Source organism: Lipotes vexillifer, unplaced genomic scaffold, assembly GCF_000442215.2.
Source record: "Lipotes vexillifer unplaced genomic scaffold, Lipotes_vexillifer_v1.1 scaffold434, whole genome shotgun sequence".
Classification (NCBI taxonomy): Eukaryota; Metazoa; Chordata; class Mammalia; order Artiodactyla; family Lipotidae; genus Lipotes; species Lipotes vexillifer.
Window position 1 is genome coordinate 622,108 of NW_006797498.1, and position 13,959 is coordinate 636,066.

The 13,959-nt window shown below is 40.1% G+C and overlaps 1 pseudogene; it reads left to right on the forward strand.

Moving 5' to 3' along the window:
• The first annotated feature begins 11,717 nt into the window (after positions 1-11,717).
• On the forward strand, positions 11,718-12,519 carry LOC103074293 (kinetochore-associated protein NSL1 homolog pseudogene; annotated as a pseudogene).
• Positions 12,520-13,959: the final 1,440 nt, after the last annotated feature.

Below are 13,959 nucleotides of genomic sequence, written 5' to 3' on the forward strand. Positions count from 1 at the left end.
AAAGGTAAGGAAAAGATATAAGAAAGAAATTAAGCATATTAGCCTTTCAGTCTGTGTCAGGGCTGAGCCAGTGATACCAACATTCCTGGATCTCAAAGCTCCCACTCTGGCCTTACATCCTCCTCCAGCCTATTCTGCTGCCATGAGTAAATATGTCATCTCCTGTCTTTGTATAGTGACAGATGGTAACTAGACTTATCATGGTGACGATTTTGAAATGTATAGAATATCAAATCACTATGTTGTACACCATGAACTAACATAGTGTTATAGGTCAATTATACTTCAAGAACAAACAAACAAAAGAACTCATAGAAAAAGAGATCAGATTTATGGTTACCAGAGTCAGGGGATGGGGGAGGAAGAATTGAATGAAAGCAGTCAAAAGGTACAAACTTAATGTTATAAGATAAATAAGTATCAGGCATGTGATGTATAATGTGATTAATATAATTAACACTGCTGTATGTTATATATGAAAGTCATTAAAAGAGTAAATTCTAAGAGTTCTCATCACAAGAAAAAAAATTTTTTTTTCTTTTTCTTTTATTTTGTATCTTTAGGAGATGATGGATGTTTGCTAAACTTGTGATCATCTTTTCATAATGTATATAAGTCAAATAATTATGCTGTACACCTTAAACTTATACAGTGCCTTATGGCAATTATGTCTCAATAAAACTGGAATAAAAAAAGGTTAAAAGTTGGGACTTCCCTGGTGGTTCAGTGGTTAACAGTCCGTGCTTCCACTGCAGGGGACACGGGTTCGATCTCTGGACGTAGAACTAAGATCCCGCATGCCACACAGCACGGCCGGAAAAAAAAAAAGGTTAAAACTTGAAACGTCATCTACTTTACAAGGGGTTTCTTGACTGCAGCATCACTGCTGCCATCTCCAAGGCTGCAGTGGCCCAGTCAAGTGGGCGAAGCTGCAGCATAGGAACAGAGAGGTTACTGCTAACTCCTTCTACAAAGGTAGAGTGGATTGTATATTCCATCTTCCCCAAGAGTAGGAGTATGTTCCTTCTGGAAGGGCACCATGACAAGTGTCAACAGATGTTTCCTTACTTGAGCCTTTCACTTTGCTTTAAGGATAACTACAAGTGGGGGTTCTTAGGAGGAATACAAGCACACACAGCACCAAGGCATTTTGGCCCTTCGTGCAAAAGTTGTAGCCACTTAACTCTTCTTCTTCTCCTCATCAGATTTTCCCAGAACCCAATTTGTATCTGATGTTGGAAAACCTGCCACGGCAGCAGAATTTAAAAGCCTAGGTGGTTTCCTACCCCCGTGATACTGTGAGCCAATGGTTGATGTTGTAATGTGGGCACAAAGGAGTTGATGTTGTGTCTCCTGGGGTCCTTGAATGCTGGAGGAAGATTTTCAGAAATGCAGGTGGGGACTTCCCTGGTGGTGCAGTGGTTAAGAATCTGCCTGCCAATGCAGGGGACATGGGTTCGAGCCCTGGTCCGGGAAGATCCCACATGCCACAGAGCAACTAAGCCCGTGCGCCACAACAACTGAGCCTGTGCTCTAGAGCTTGTGAGCCACAACTACTGAGCCCGCGTGCCACAACTACTGACGGCCACGCGCCTACAGCCTGTGCTCTGCAACAAGAGAAGCCACCATAATGAGAAGCCCACGCACGGCAACGAAGAGTAGCCCCTGCTTGCTGCAACTAGAGACAGCCCACGTGCAGCAACGAAGACCCAACGCAGCCAATAAATAAGTAAATAAATAAATAATAAATTCTTTAAAAAGAAAAATGCATGCACATAAGCCTTTTTCTAGGCGCTTTATTCAAAATTCTTAGGGGCTGCATGGAGCCCCTGTGTTTGTCCTTTACGATAAATTGAAGAAAGCCATCTAGATGCTGTCTAACTAGAAATGGAAACCAAGGGAATCAGGTGGAGTACTCATCATACTTACCATGTGAACCACTGGCCTTTGAGAAATTTCTGGTGTCTTTTTATCCAAGGCAGGTTATATTTGCGGTTGCTAGGGAAAGCTCTAGAAACAAGAATCAATTATGATCACACTCAACCACTGACTCTGATGCTTCCACATACTGACTATTTCAGTTTGGGCAGGGAAAGAATAATTGTAATTTGGGGTCTAGAGATAAGGCAGCTCAGCCAATTGGATTAAAAGATCATCTAATTGAAATACTATTCTGTAAGACCTCAAATTACGTTCAAGTATTTATCTTGACAAATTATGTTTTCCATTTGAACTTAAGTCCTATGTACCATTTTGCACAATTGAATATTTTCAGTTATACTCTACATTGGACATTCTGTTGTAGAAAAATAAATACACAGAGCACACTTTAGAAAAGATCTATTGAAAAGGAAAGCACAAGTTATGAAAGAAAAGCTACCTTACTTATCACCTCACACTGGTCAGAATGGCTATTCTCAAAAAGACAAGAAATAACAGGTGCTGGTGAGGATGCGGAAAAAATTGGTGCAGCCACTATGAAGAACAGTATGGAAAATTCCTTTGGAAACTAAAAATAGAGCTACCTTATGATCCAGCAATCCCACTCCTAGGCATATATCCGGAAAAGATGAAAACTAATTCGAAAAGGTACATTCACCCCAATGTTCATAACAGCAGTATTTACAACAGCCAAGACATGCAACCTGTGTCCACCAACAGATGAATGGATAAAGAAGATGTGGTACATATATATACAATGGAATATTACTCAACCATAAAAAAAATGAAGTATTGCCATATGCAGCAACATGGGTGGACTTAGAGATTGTCATACTAAGTGAAGTAAGTCAGAGAGAGAAAGACAAACATTACATGATATCACTTATATGTGGAATCTAAAAAATAGTACAAATGAATCTATATACGAAACAAAAGGAGACTCACAGACATAGGAAACAAATTTATGGTTACCAAAGGGGAAAAGGAAAGAGGGATGAATTAGGAGTATGGTATTAACAGATACAAACTACTGTACATATAATAGATAACCTACAAGAATTTACTGTATAACACAGAAAACTATATTCAATATCTTATAATAACCTATAATGGAAAATAATCTGAATATATATGTATATATATATATTTATGAATCACTTTGCTGTATACCTGAAATTAACACAATATTGTAAATTAACTATACTTCAATAAATGAATAAAATATTATTAAATGCAAAAGGAGAAAAAGAATAAAGAAAAGAAACGCTACTTTACTTACCATTTTGCCTATAGTTGACCCTGGATGAGAGAACTCTTTCTTGTTTCTCTCTTGGCTCTTCCAAATGAGAAAATATATGTGAAAGTATCCAATCAGGTGCCTGGCACATTGCCAGAAATAAATAAATACTCTTTTCTATTAAGCATTATCTCCTCAGTTCACTGAGCATTGCTATCAAACATAATAAAACCCAGAGTAAGTTACAAAAATAGCAAACTTTGGAACACTAACTAGAAATTATGAGTAGTAAACCATACACAGATGACTTGAAATAATTGATGTTACTCCACCTAATGTCTATTTAGTAACTGGATCAGAGACTGTTTCTGGTCCCTTTATGTTTGTTCTCCCCTTGTTATATAGCAATGGAACTCTGACGTTGAACTGGACACACTATGACTTGAAATAAAGACTACATGTTATAATCTCCCTTGCAGTTAGGTGAGGCCATATTGCTAACTTCTGGCCAAAGTGATATTAGCAAAGGTGGTGTGTGCAACTTCCTGGAAGAGACCTATTCCAGCCCCTCCCACTAAACACAACAAAACCCCAAGCCTCTCTTTCTACAAGCCCCTGCCAGAGAGCAGGAATCCCATCTCTTAACCACCATAAAAACCCCAAGTCCCTCTTCTTTCCCTGCTCTCTCAAGCCATTTTTGGACCAGCTGGAAAGCCTGCCCAGGACATCTTCCCCCAGAAAGCTTCATTATGTACTCTGATACTCTCTTGATATGTGTATACATCATCAGTTTTGATGTCCAAACCAAATTTTTGGGTGGAGGTCCATTTATGAGGGTATAAAAATACATAATGGAGCTTTCTGAGGATCTACGTTTTTTTGGGGTATCTACATGTTTAGCAAGATCCCAGGAAGTTTCATAACCACTAAAACTTGGGGAGCACTACTCTGAAGTGTACAAATTATACAGAAGAGCAAAACAATAGTAAGCTAACATGGCACAGTCAAAAAGAAGAAAAAAGGAGCAAGAAAATCTTCCGGTCTCTCAATCTAGGTGTCAAATGTTTGCTGAGAAGTTAATATGAGCTGTCTTATAGGCCTCAGGAGATAACAGTGAACATAACAGAGGAAACTCCTGCCCTCACGGGGCTTATGCTTCATAGGAGTGTGAAGACATTGCAATGCAATTGAGAATTTTCAATGGAAGTGTTGAGTGGGAAAGATTCTTGCCTCTGTCACTTGGTCAAAGACCTACCCTTATTGTCCTCTCAACATAATAAAAATAACAAGAGTTATAGTCAACCTTTTTTGAGTATTTATCAATATAATATGACAGGCAGTGTACTTGGCACTTCATATGTATTACCAAGCATTCTAATATAGGCATTTACACCTGTATGTTTTTCCCTTTTGATGAATTTGGGTGTAATAAAAAAAAAAGCACTGCATCCAAATTCAGAATATTTGGACTCATTTCCTGATTTGACCATGTGCTTAACTTTCCTCACTTAACTTTCCTCACTCTCAATTTCATTAAATAGAAATATTGTCTATATACTGTCTTTCCAAAGTCATGGAGAAGACCAACTGACTTCTCACATGCTAAGCACTTAGGACAGCACTTAGCACATAGAAAAGACTTGACAAATACCAGTCATGATTACTATGCCTAGTCAATCTTTTACTATTAAATAATAAAGGTAAGTAAAAAGACATTGCACTGTAAATTTGGCTTCATGGCATGGATTTCACGGAGTACGAAGTTTTTCTCCCCGTTAGTTTAAATTTTTCTTGAGTAGAAACCACAAAATATAACTTACACTCAAACTATCTTTATCTTATTTATTGTACCATTGATTATGAAGCTAAGATTGAGGACTTTATTGCCTCATGTTCCATTTTTTAAAAGCTGAGTTTATCACTCTTTTAGAGGCAGAAATCCAAATGTAGTTTTTTGCTACATAAATATCTGTTAGTAAAAAATATGAAAGAGTATTTAATTTGCATAGCATCTTCCAGTTCTAGGCCAAAATATTTTAAACAAACCTCTTAGAATATCAGTCATTATTAGTTATTATTACCAGTGGATTTAGAACTACACCATTATTTTTAAGCACCTTCAAAGAACCACATTGCATAGATGTAGTAACATCATTTACTCAAGCATGCTGGGTTTTTCTAGTCCTTTATAAACAAGGTGAGATTATACATCTTATTCAAAGATATATACATCTTTGCATACATTAACAAAAATATATGTAGGATGAGTTCCTAAAGTAAATTTACTGGGTCAAAAGTTACAGACAGTTTACTTTTACCTTTTAAATAAACAATCAAATTGCCTTCCCAAAAGACTGCAATAATTTATACTCTCACCAGCAGTGGAAATGCTTTTCTAGCCAACAACTCTATTAACATTAATTTTTAAAACTGTCATTGGAAGAGGTTTAAATTAATTGCCAAAAGGTGGAGGTTGAATTATTTGTAAATTTTAACTATGTACGTTTGCCTCCATCCCCTAGAAACAAAAATAACTGACCTCTAAATACATCTACTTTTTAGCCTCTATATTTAATATGTATTAAGTTGTTTAAAGAAAACTTTTCCAATTAACTAAAGAAATAATTTTAATTATACAAAGTTTAATATGTCAGCCCTAGATTAGAGAGTTGGACCGATGTGGTTTTAAATATCTATATCGTCATTGATGTGTTAGCATTCAAAAGATCCAGAAGATGGCAGTATAATGATGTTTTCCCTAAATTTTAGAGAAAAATTTAAGCAGGAGAATCTGAAAATATAGATTCTTCCCATTTTTATTTTCTCTTTTCTTAAAATGATGCAAGATCACTAGATGTAAGGCACGAAGGAATGTGTAGAGGAGACCTCACACTTACAGGAAAGAGAAGTCATAATGGGTGGAACGCACAGCAGACAGGGAATTTGAGGACTCCCACTTCAGATTTCAGCCCTTTGGGCCAGGACACTCTAAATCTACACTTTCCTGTAGGTGAAATCATCTAGCAACACCCTCCCCTCAAGACTATTATGAAGACTAAATGAGATATATAAACCCGTGCAGCACTGAGAATGTAATGAGCATTCTGGTTTTAATTTTTAAAATCCTCCTCTGTTAGAGATATCTACTGAAATATGCAAGGTTGAAATAATATGGCACCTTAAATTTGCTTTTAAATGCTTTTTAAAAAAAGAAAAATGTTGAGATTAAAAAAAGATTGACAAGTTATTGATAATTTTTGGAGTTGCTATAAGATTAAGGGGATTCATGATACTACTCTATTTGTTTATATGTTTTAAAATTGCCAGGTGTATACACCATGTGTGTATACCTCAGTCTGGCTGAGATTCAGAGACTGGGTTGCAGGGCGGCAGCAGCGGACGCAGAGAGGGCAGGTAGAACGCTACTGCAGTGGTCCACGTAGGAGGTGATGGTGGCTTAGATTGGACTAGTGGGAGTGGAGATCTTAGAGAAGTGGATGGACTCAGAATGCTGTGGAGGTAAAATTGACAAGACTTCTTGGTGATTTGGGTTGGAGGGAGGTGGAGGGAAGACACTGCCAGAGGTCCTGGGTTTGGGCATTATTATAATTAAGCGAGTGGGCTATGGAGGAGGGTTGCAAGTTTGGGAAGGGTTGTCTTTTGCCCATGATAAGTTTGAGATTTCTATCAGGCATGCTATGGAAATGTTGAGTAAACAATTGGATGGAGTTCACAACACAGGTCAGAACTAGAAATGTAGATTGTGGGGAGCGGGTGCGGGGGGGACTTTGCAGGCAAAGTCATGTAGATAACACTCGCAGTCAGGGGACTGAGTGATGTCACCAAAGGAATGAAGAAATAGAGAGGGAACCTCAGGATAGATGTGCAGAGACTGAGCAAAGGAGAAGCCAGCAGAGGATTGATCTCCCTGTCTGTATAATAGGACTGTCTTAGGGCTATTGGAAGGAGTATATAGGCTTTTTGTATGTAACACCCCTTGTGGCACACAGTAGGGCTTCAATAGCCATTATTCCTTTTTGCCCCATTCGTTTTTCACAGAGGGCCTCTGCTCCTACTTCCCTTGGGAAAGCAGAAAACAAAGGCCATCAGGTGGCAATACCATCAACTTCCAGTTTCCCCCACAATTCAAACCTACCTGCAAGTCTATCATTCACTCCCTCTTCCTTCCAGTGTCCCAAGAAGACAAATTCCCTTTTCTCTTCAAAGTTCATTTTTTCCCAGCTGCCAATTCTATCCCTCCTACCTCTTCTGGGACATTGTCCTACCAATTATGACATTCTGTCTTATACTTTCTATTCTTTCCCCTTTACAGATTCTTCCTCTCAGTAACTCTGTAAGCATGAGTTCATTCCATCTTAAAAAAAAAAAAAAGTCTTCCTTATTTGTTTTAGTGACTTTTCTCTAAAAAGTGCTGCTCAGTTTTCATTGTGCATATGAGATACAAATGAACTTATTTACAAAACAGATATAGACCCACAGGCATAGAAAACAAACTTATGGTTACCAAAGGGGAAAGGGGGAGAGGGAAAAATTAGGAAGTTGGGATTAACATATACATATACTACTATATATAAAATAGATAATTAACAAGGACCTAGTACATAGCCCAGGGAACTATATTCAATATTTTGTAATAACCTATAATGGAAAAGAATCTGAAAAGAATATATATATATATACATATATATATATGTGTGTATATATATATATAATATATATATATATCACTTTGCTGTACTCCAAAAACTAACACAACATTGTAAGTCAACTATATTTCAATTTTTAAAAAATCAACTGACCATAAATGTAAAAACAAATTTATTGTGCATATGAAATATCAAGTGATGTTGTTAGCATGCAGATTTCAATTCATTAGGTAGAAGGGTTGCAGAGTTGAGGTTCTGCTGAATGCTGATGCTGATGCCACTGGTCCACAGGCCACACTTCGAGTGGTGGTTCTCAACCTTGACTGTGTGTCATTATCACCTAGAGAGCTTTAAAGAATGCCGATATCTGGGTGCCACTCCCAGAGATCTCTATATCTTTGACACAGGCTGTGGGCTCAGCACCAGGATTTTTAAAAATCTCCCCTGATGATTCTAATGTGCAGACAACATTGAGAACTCCTGCTATCCAGAGGGTAGAATTATGAGGGACTTTCTACACCATATATTTCTATAGTGTTTGAACTTTTTGCCAAATATTATGTTACCTTGGACTTTAAAAAAAACAAAAGATGAGTTAGAAGAATGGGGATGGGACTTCCCTGGCGGTCCAGTGGTTAAGACTCCACATTTCCAGTGCTTCCACTGTAGAGGACATGGGTTGGGTCCCTGGTCAGGGAACTAAGATCCCACATGCCATGCAGCACAGCCAAAAAAAAAAAGAAAAGAAGAAGAAGAATGACGAGGAGAAGGAAAAGGAAGGAAGAAGAGAAGAAAAAAGGGGGGAGGGTGAGGAAGGAAAAATTTTCTTGATCCAGTAGGTACAGCACTTTCCTTTAAAATCAAATTTCCTGAAGTGTCCACTTCACTTTCCATTCACGTCTCAACCCTCCCCAGTCTGGCTTCTGTGCCCTTTTCTCCCTAAAGCTGTACTGACAAAAACCACACAACGCAAAGGGTCACATCTCAGTTCTTACCTTACTAATCTTTGGCCAATGTTGCAAGAGGTCCCAGGAACCTAAAGCAATATCCCAGCACACACCATATCATTAATGATTTTTTTCTTCTTTCTTGTGGGCTACAAATGAGAATAGTAAATTATGAATGATTCCTCATTGTCATTAAGCAAGGAACAGAGCTGACACCTGGCAACAGATGAAATATGCATGCATGCAAAGCTCTTGTTCAAAAAAATCTCTCCACATCCAAAATTAATGTCCATCCTAAAGGAACTAAAAGAGTCAAAACATTTCTCCCTTTTTGAAGCAGACTCTCAAGAATTATAGCAAAGCTTCCCTGGGTCTGCTTTCTCACAAAGGGGGAGGGGGAGAAGTAGGTGTGTCCAAGACTGCTCAGACACTGAAAGAAGAAGAAACATTTTTCACAAATAACTTGTGCCAGTTCAGGTCCTCCAGAAAGCAGACGCTAAGATAGAACTCAAGTCCGTGAAAAGTCTGTGACACAGAAAGGGAGGAGGGAGCAGAAGTGGGGAGAGCTCATACTGCCTGCAGGTCAGACAAGGCAAGAAAGAAGGGAGGGGGGACTGGTGAGGGAGAGCATTGGACTACAGTGCAGCTCAGAGAAAGTCTCAGCCAGGCCAACAAGGAGCCCCAGAGCCAAGACTGCCTGGCAGGGTCCCCACACGTGGGAAGGACTGACCCGGCTCCGGGACCCTCACCATGCTGAGTCCCTGACTCGGAACAGCCTGCCCAGAGTGCGGTCTCTGGACCACCGCGGTGGGTCCCTACAGAGGGCTCTTGGCCGGCAACTCTGCTCACAGCAGGATCCCCAGCAGCACACTCCCAGGCTGCCCAGGACTGCACTCGGCTGGTTAGTATTGGAATAATTGTAATATGGTTTCGGCAGAATAAAGAGGCAAAAGAATAATCCTTTGACAGTTCTATCTCTTCGTTTCTGAAACTTTCATCTCATTCTTTATCTTAAAAACACCAAAAGTAGGTCTAGTCTAAAAGTAAGGAAATTGGCCCTAATTTGATAAGACAGTCTCTGCTGACTTCCTGAAACACCCCACCCAGAGCTTCCCCATCCAGTCCTCCTCTGTATACATCACTGATCCTCTGCCTGTCCCTTAAATTCTGCCCTTCCTCAAGCTGCACTTGTCACTCTGTCCACACTACCTGGGCTACTGTTGTGATGGAATGATATTTGAAGTATTAACTGATGCAGTTTTTTATTAATAATATTTCCTCCTCTCTTGCATGATCCCTTCACCCATCCAATTATGGGAAGTGTGAGAGATACTAAAGACATGCGGTATTCGAATCTCTCTTTGGGTTTTATTGCTCACCTGGGGCCTAGGGGTAGGGTTGGGGGTTTACCCAGAACTGGGGATAAGGGGCAGGGGCCCTCTGGATGATATGCATGTCTCAGTTTCTTCATCTATTCTCCTTTCTCTCTGCTTCTGCATCCCAGAGAAATTGATCTGGTCTGCGAGGCATAGAGATGCAGGGCTGTCAAATCAGGACCCGAGCCAAAAAGTATAGTGCATTAATCACTAGTAAAGTTGTCTTCCATTAGTGACAGAATGATACTGCATATACAGGTGACACAGGACAATAGGAAGAAAGAATTGGGGCTTGAGCAAAAAATCAAGTCTTAGCCATGGAACAAAGAGAAAGAAGCACATTTTGAAAAATAAAAGGATGTCTTTTAGATTTAATCAGATACAAAATGTGCAGGCAAAATGAGAAGTGCTTGATACAGAAGCCTATAGGTAAAACAGCTCTAATCTTTTTTTTTTTTTTTTAATTTATTTTTGGCTGCATTGGGTCTTCATTGCTGTGCGCAGGCTTTCTCTAGCTGCGGCAAGCGGGGGCTACTCTTCATTGCAGTGCACGGGCTTCTTATTGCGGTGGCTTCTTTTGTGGAATATGGGCTCTAGGGCGTGCGGGCTTCAGTAGCTGTCGAGTGTGGGCTTCAGTAGCTGTGGTGCACAGGCTTAGTTGCTCTGCGGCATGTGGGATCTTCCCCAACCAGGGCTCAAACCTGTGTCCCCTGCACTGGCAGGTGGATTTTTTTTTTTAACATCTTTATTGGAGTATAATTGTTTTACAATGTTGTGTTAGTTTCTGCTGTAAAACAAAGTGAATCAGCTATACCTATAGCAGACAAATTCTTAACCACTGCATCACCAGGGAAGCCCAAAACAGCCCTAATCTTAAACAGCTAAAAGTTTCTACCTCATTATCATATTACACCAGTTTTTCAGTGCCAGACTTTCCAGCACAAGAGGAATAATGAGTTTAATAAGAATGATAATGAGAAGAAATTACCCCAGCCTGGATTTCTGGCCCAGATGAAAATATCTTTCTCTGAGCACCGGAAAAACAGTTTTGCAGCCCAGTCCGGATCTGGGTTTTTCAGAATGTGGCCCCAGGATCTTCTGCCTCAGTGAGTTCCTGTTAAGAGGCTATTGCATAGACCTACTCCAGACCTACTGAGTCAGAATCTCTGCAGGGAGCCCCAACAATATACAACTTTAACAACCACCCCGAGTGATTTTTACACACACTCTAATTATGAAACCTCTGCTTTAAAATTTAAGAAAATTTGCGAAAAGGGTGTGAAGAATGTTAACACCTTGGATTAAAGAGACAGTCTATTTTATAGTCCCATTATAGAGTAATAGAAAACTTTATGGCTCTTGTGCAATTTATGGTCAGGAGCAGGCAATACCCAGACCAGATTACAATGGCAACCTTATATTATTTAAAAGAGTAGATACTCTAAAATCCTCTCTTCATTGCAGCGCCATTCAAAATCTTCTCTTCAGACAGCTGAAGCTGGAAAATGGGAGAGGGGTTGAGTCGGTGTGTCTTTCCCCTCTGTGGGACATGGAGAGAGTAGCTGCGATAGATGATAGGGCCTCGGTCCCTGCCACCTCCTGAAAAGACTTGCAAGTGCGCTGCACCTCAAAGCGGGCAGTGATGGAAATGCTAGAACTGGTGGCAGCTCTGCGCAAAACCTCGGGGACGCGCTGCCAGAGGAGATTCGGGAGCCCCTGCTGCAAGATGCACAGTGGACTTTTGAATCAGCTGTGCAAGAGAATGTCAATATTCATGGGCAAGCATGGCAGGAAGCTTCAGACAATTGCTTATGGATTCTAATATCAAAGTCCTTGAAAACCAGTTTGATGAAATCACAGTCCATGTAGCCACAAAACAGTAAGCAGTATCCCAGAAATATCCTTGAACGTGTCATCAAAATCATAAAAGCAAAACAAGAAATTCTGAAGCAGTACTAACCTCTTGTACATCCACTGGACCTAAAATATGACCCTGATCCAGCCCCTCGTATGGAAAACTTGAAATGCAGAGAAGAAACAATAGCTAAGGAGATCAGTGAAGCTATGAAGTCCTTGCCTGCATCAATTGAACAAGGAGATGGATTTTTCCCAAGTTTTAAAGATGCAGCCTATTATCCGGCTCCAGAAAGTCCACCACGAAGTCTTCTTTGGGTTGTTATAGGAAACCAGATGTTAAACCTGAGAGCTTTATAGCACAAGTAAAAACCACACCAGTGGAGACTTCTGCTAGGCAAACCACTGACTTGGTACTGAGAAGGAAGGGGACTAAAGACTGCCCCCAGAGAAAATGGTATCCGTTGAGGCCAAAGAGAATCAGTCTTGATACATAAGCTCTTTCTCTTTTATCTTGGGAGTTGAAATTAGGCACTATCAACATTTACATTACAGCTTAATGCCTAGACAGGACTTCAATTAAAACAACAGATAACTAGTGATTCCTTTATACAAATACAGTAGCTCTATGCTGGGGTATGATGTAATACTGTATTTCTTCCCTCACCTTTTCACCTCTAGTCAATGAAAAGCATATATTTTTTTAATATTTACACAAAGTCTGTCAATGGTCATTAAGAGTGCAAACTTTTACTGTCCTTAAATACCATCAACACTTGGCTGCCTTACAGGTTGTTGTTTTTTTAAATAAATTTATTTATTTATTTATTTTTACATCTTTATTGGAGTATAATTGCTTTACAATGGTGTTAGTTTCTGCTTTATAACAAAGTGAATCAGTTATACACATACATATGTTCCCATATCTCTTCCCTCTTGCGTCTCCCTCCCTCCCACCCACCCTCCCTATCCCACCCCTCTAGGTGGTCACAAAGCACTGAGCTGACCTCCCTGTGCTATGCGGCTGCTTCCCACTAGCTATCTATTTTACGTTTGGTAGTGTATATATGTCCATGCCACTTTCTCACTTCGTCACAACTTACCCTTCCCCCTCCCCATATCCTCAAGTCCATTCTCTAGTAGGTCTGTGTCTTTATTTATTTATTTTTGGCTGGGTTGGGCCTTTGTTGCTGCACGAGGGCTTTCTCTAGTTGCTGCGAGCAGGGGCTACTCTTCGTTGTGGTGCGCGGGCTTCTCAATGTGGTGACTCCGCGGCATGTGGGATCTTCCCGGACCACGCTCGAACCTGTGTCCCCTGCATTGGTAGGCGGATTCTTAACCACTGTGTCACCAGGGAAGTCCCAGCCTTACAGCTTTTTATGGAATTTCAGAAGTAACGTGTTTCATTGTGTTTCCTGGATATACATCTTTCTTTAAAAAAGAGCTGTGTAGGGACTTCCCTTTAATTAGCACTTAAAGGACTTCCCTTTAATTAGGACTTCCCTTTAATTAGCACTTAAAGCCACCCGTTAAATCAGATGCCTGAATCCTCAGCAGTCAGTGCCATGTTTATCCTCCCCAACACACACTTTGTTTACATGGGTCCTACATAGCAAATATTGGAAAAGGAACTACCTTCATCACAAAAGGAGACTACAAAGAATTCCAAGACATGAGAAAATGAAGGAGGTCACCATGAATGCAGGTAAAACCTAGATGTACGAGACTAACAAGGATTTATGAGACAACTTTGTCCCTGTGGCCAGTCTTTGTGTCACATTGGAGTACACTCCAGCATTGAAACAAAGAACACACTTTTTAATGTTAAAAAAGAAACAATCTTGGGCTTCCCTGGTGGCGCAGTGGTTGAGAGTCCGCCTGCCGATGCAGGGGACACGGGCTGGTGCCCCGGTCCGGGAAGATCCCACATGCCGCGG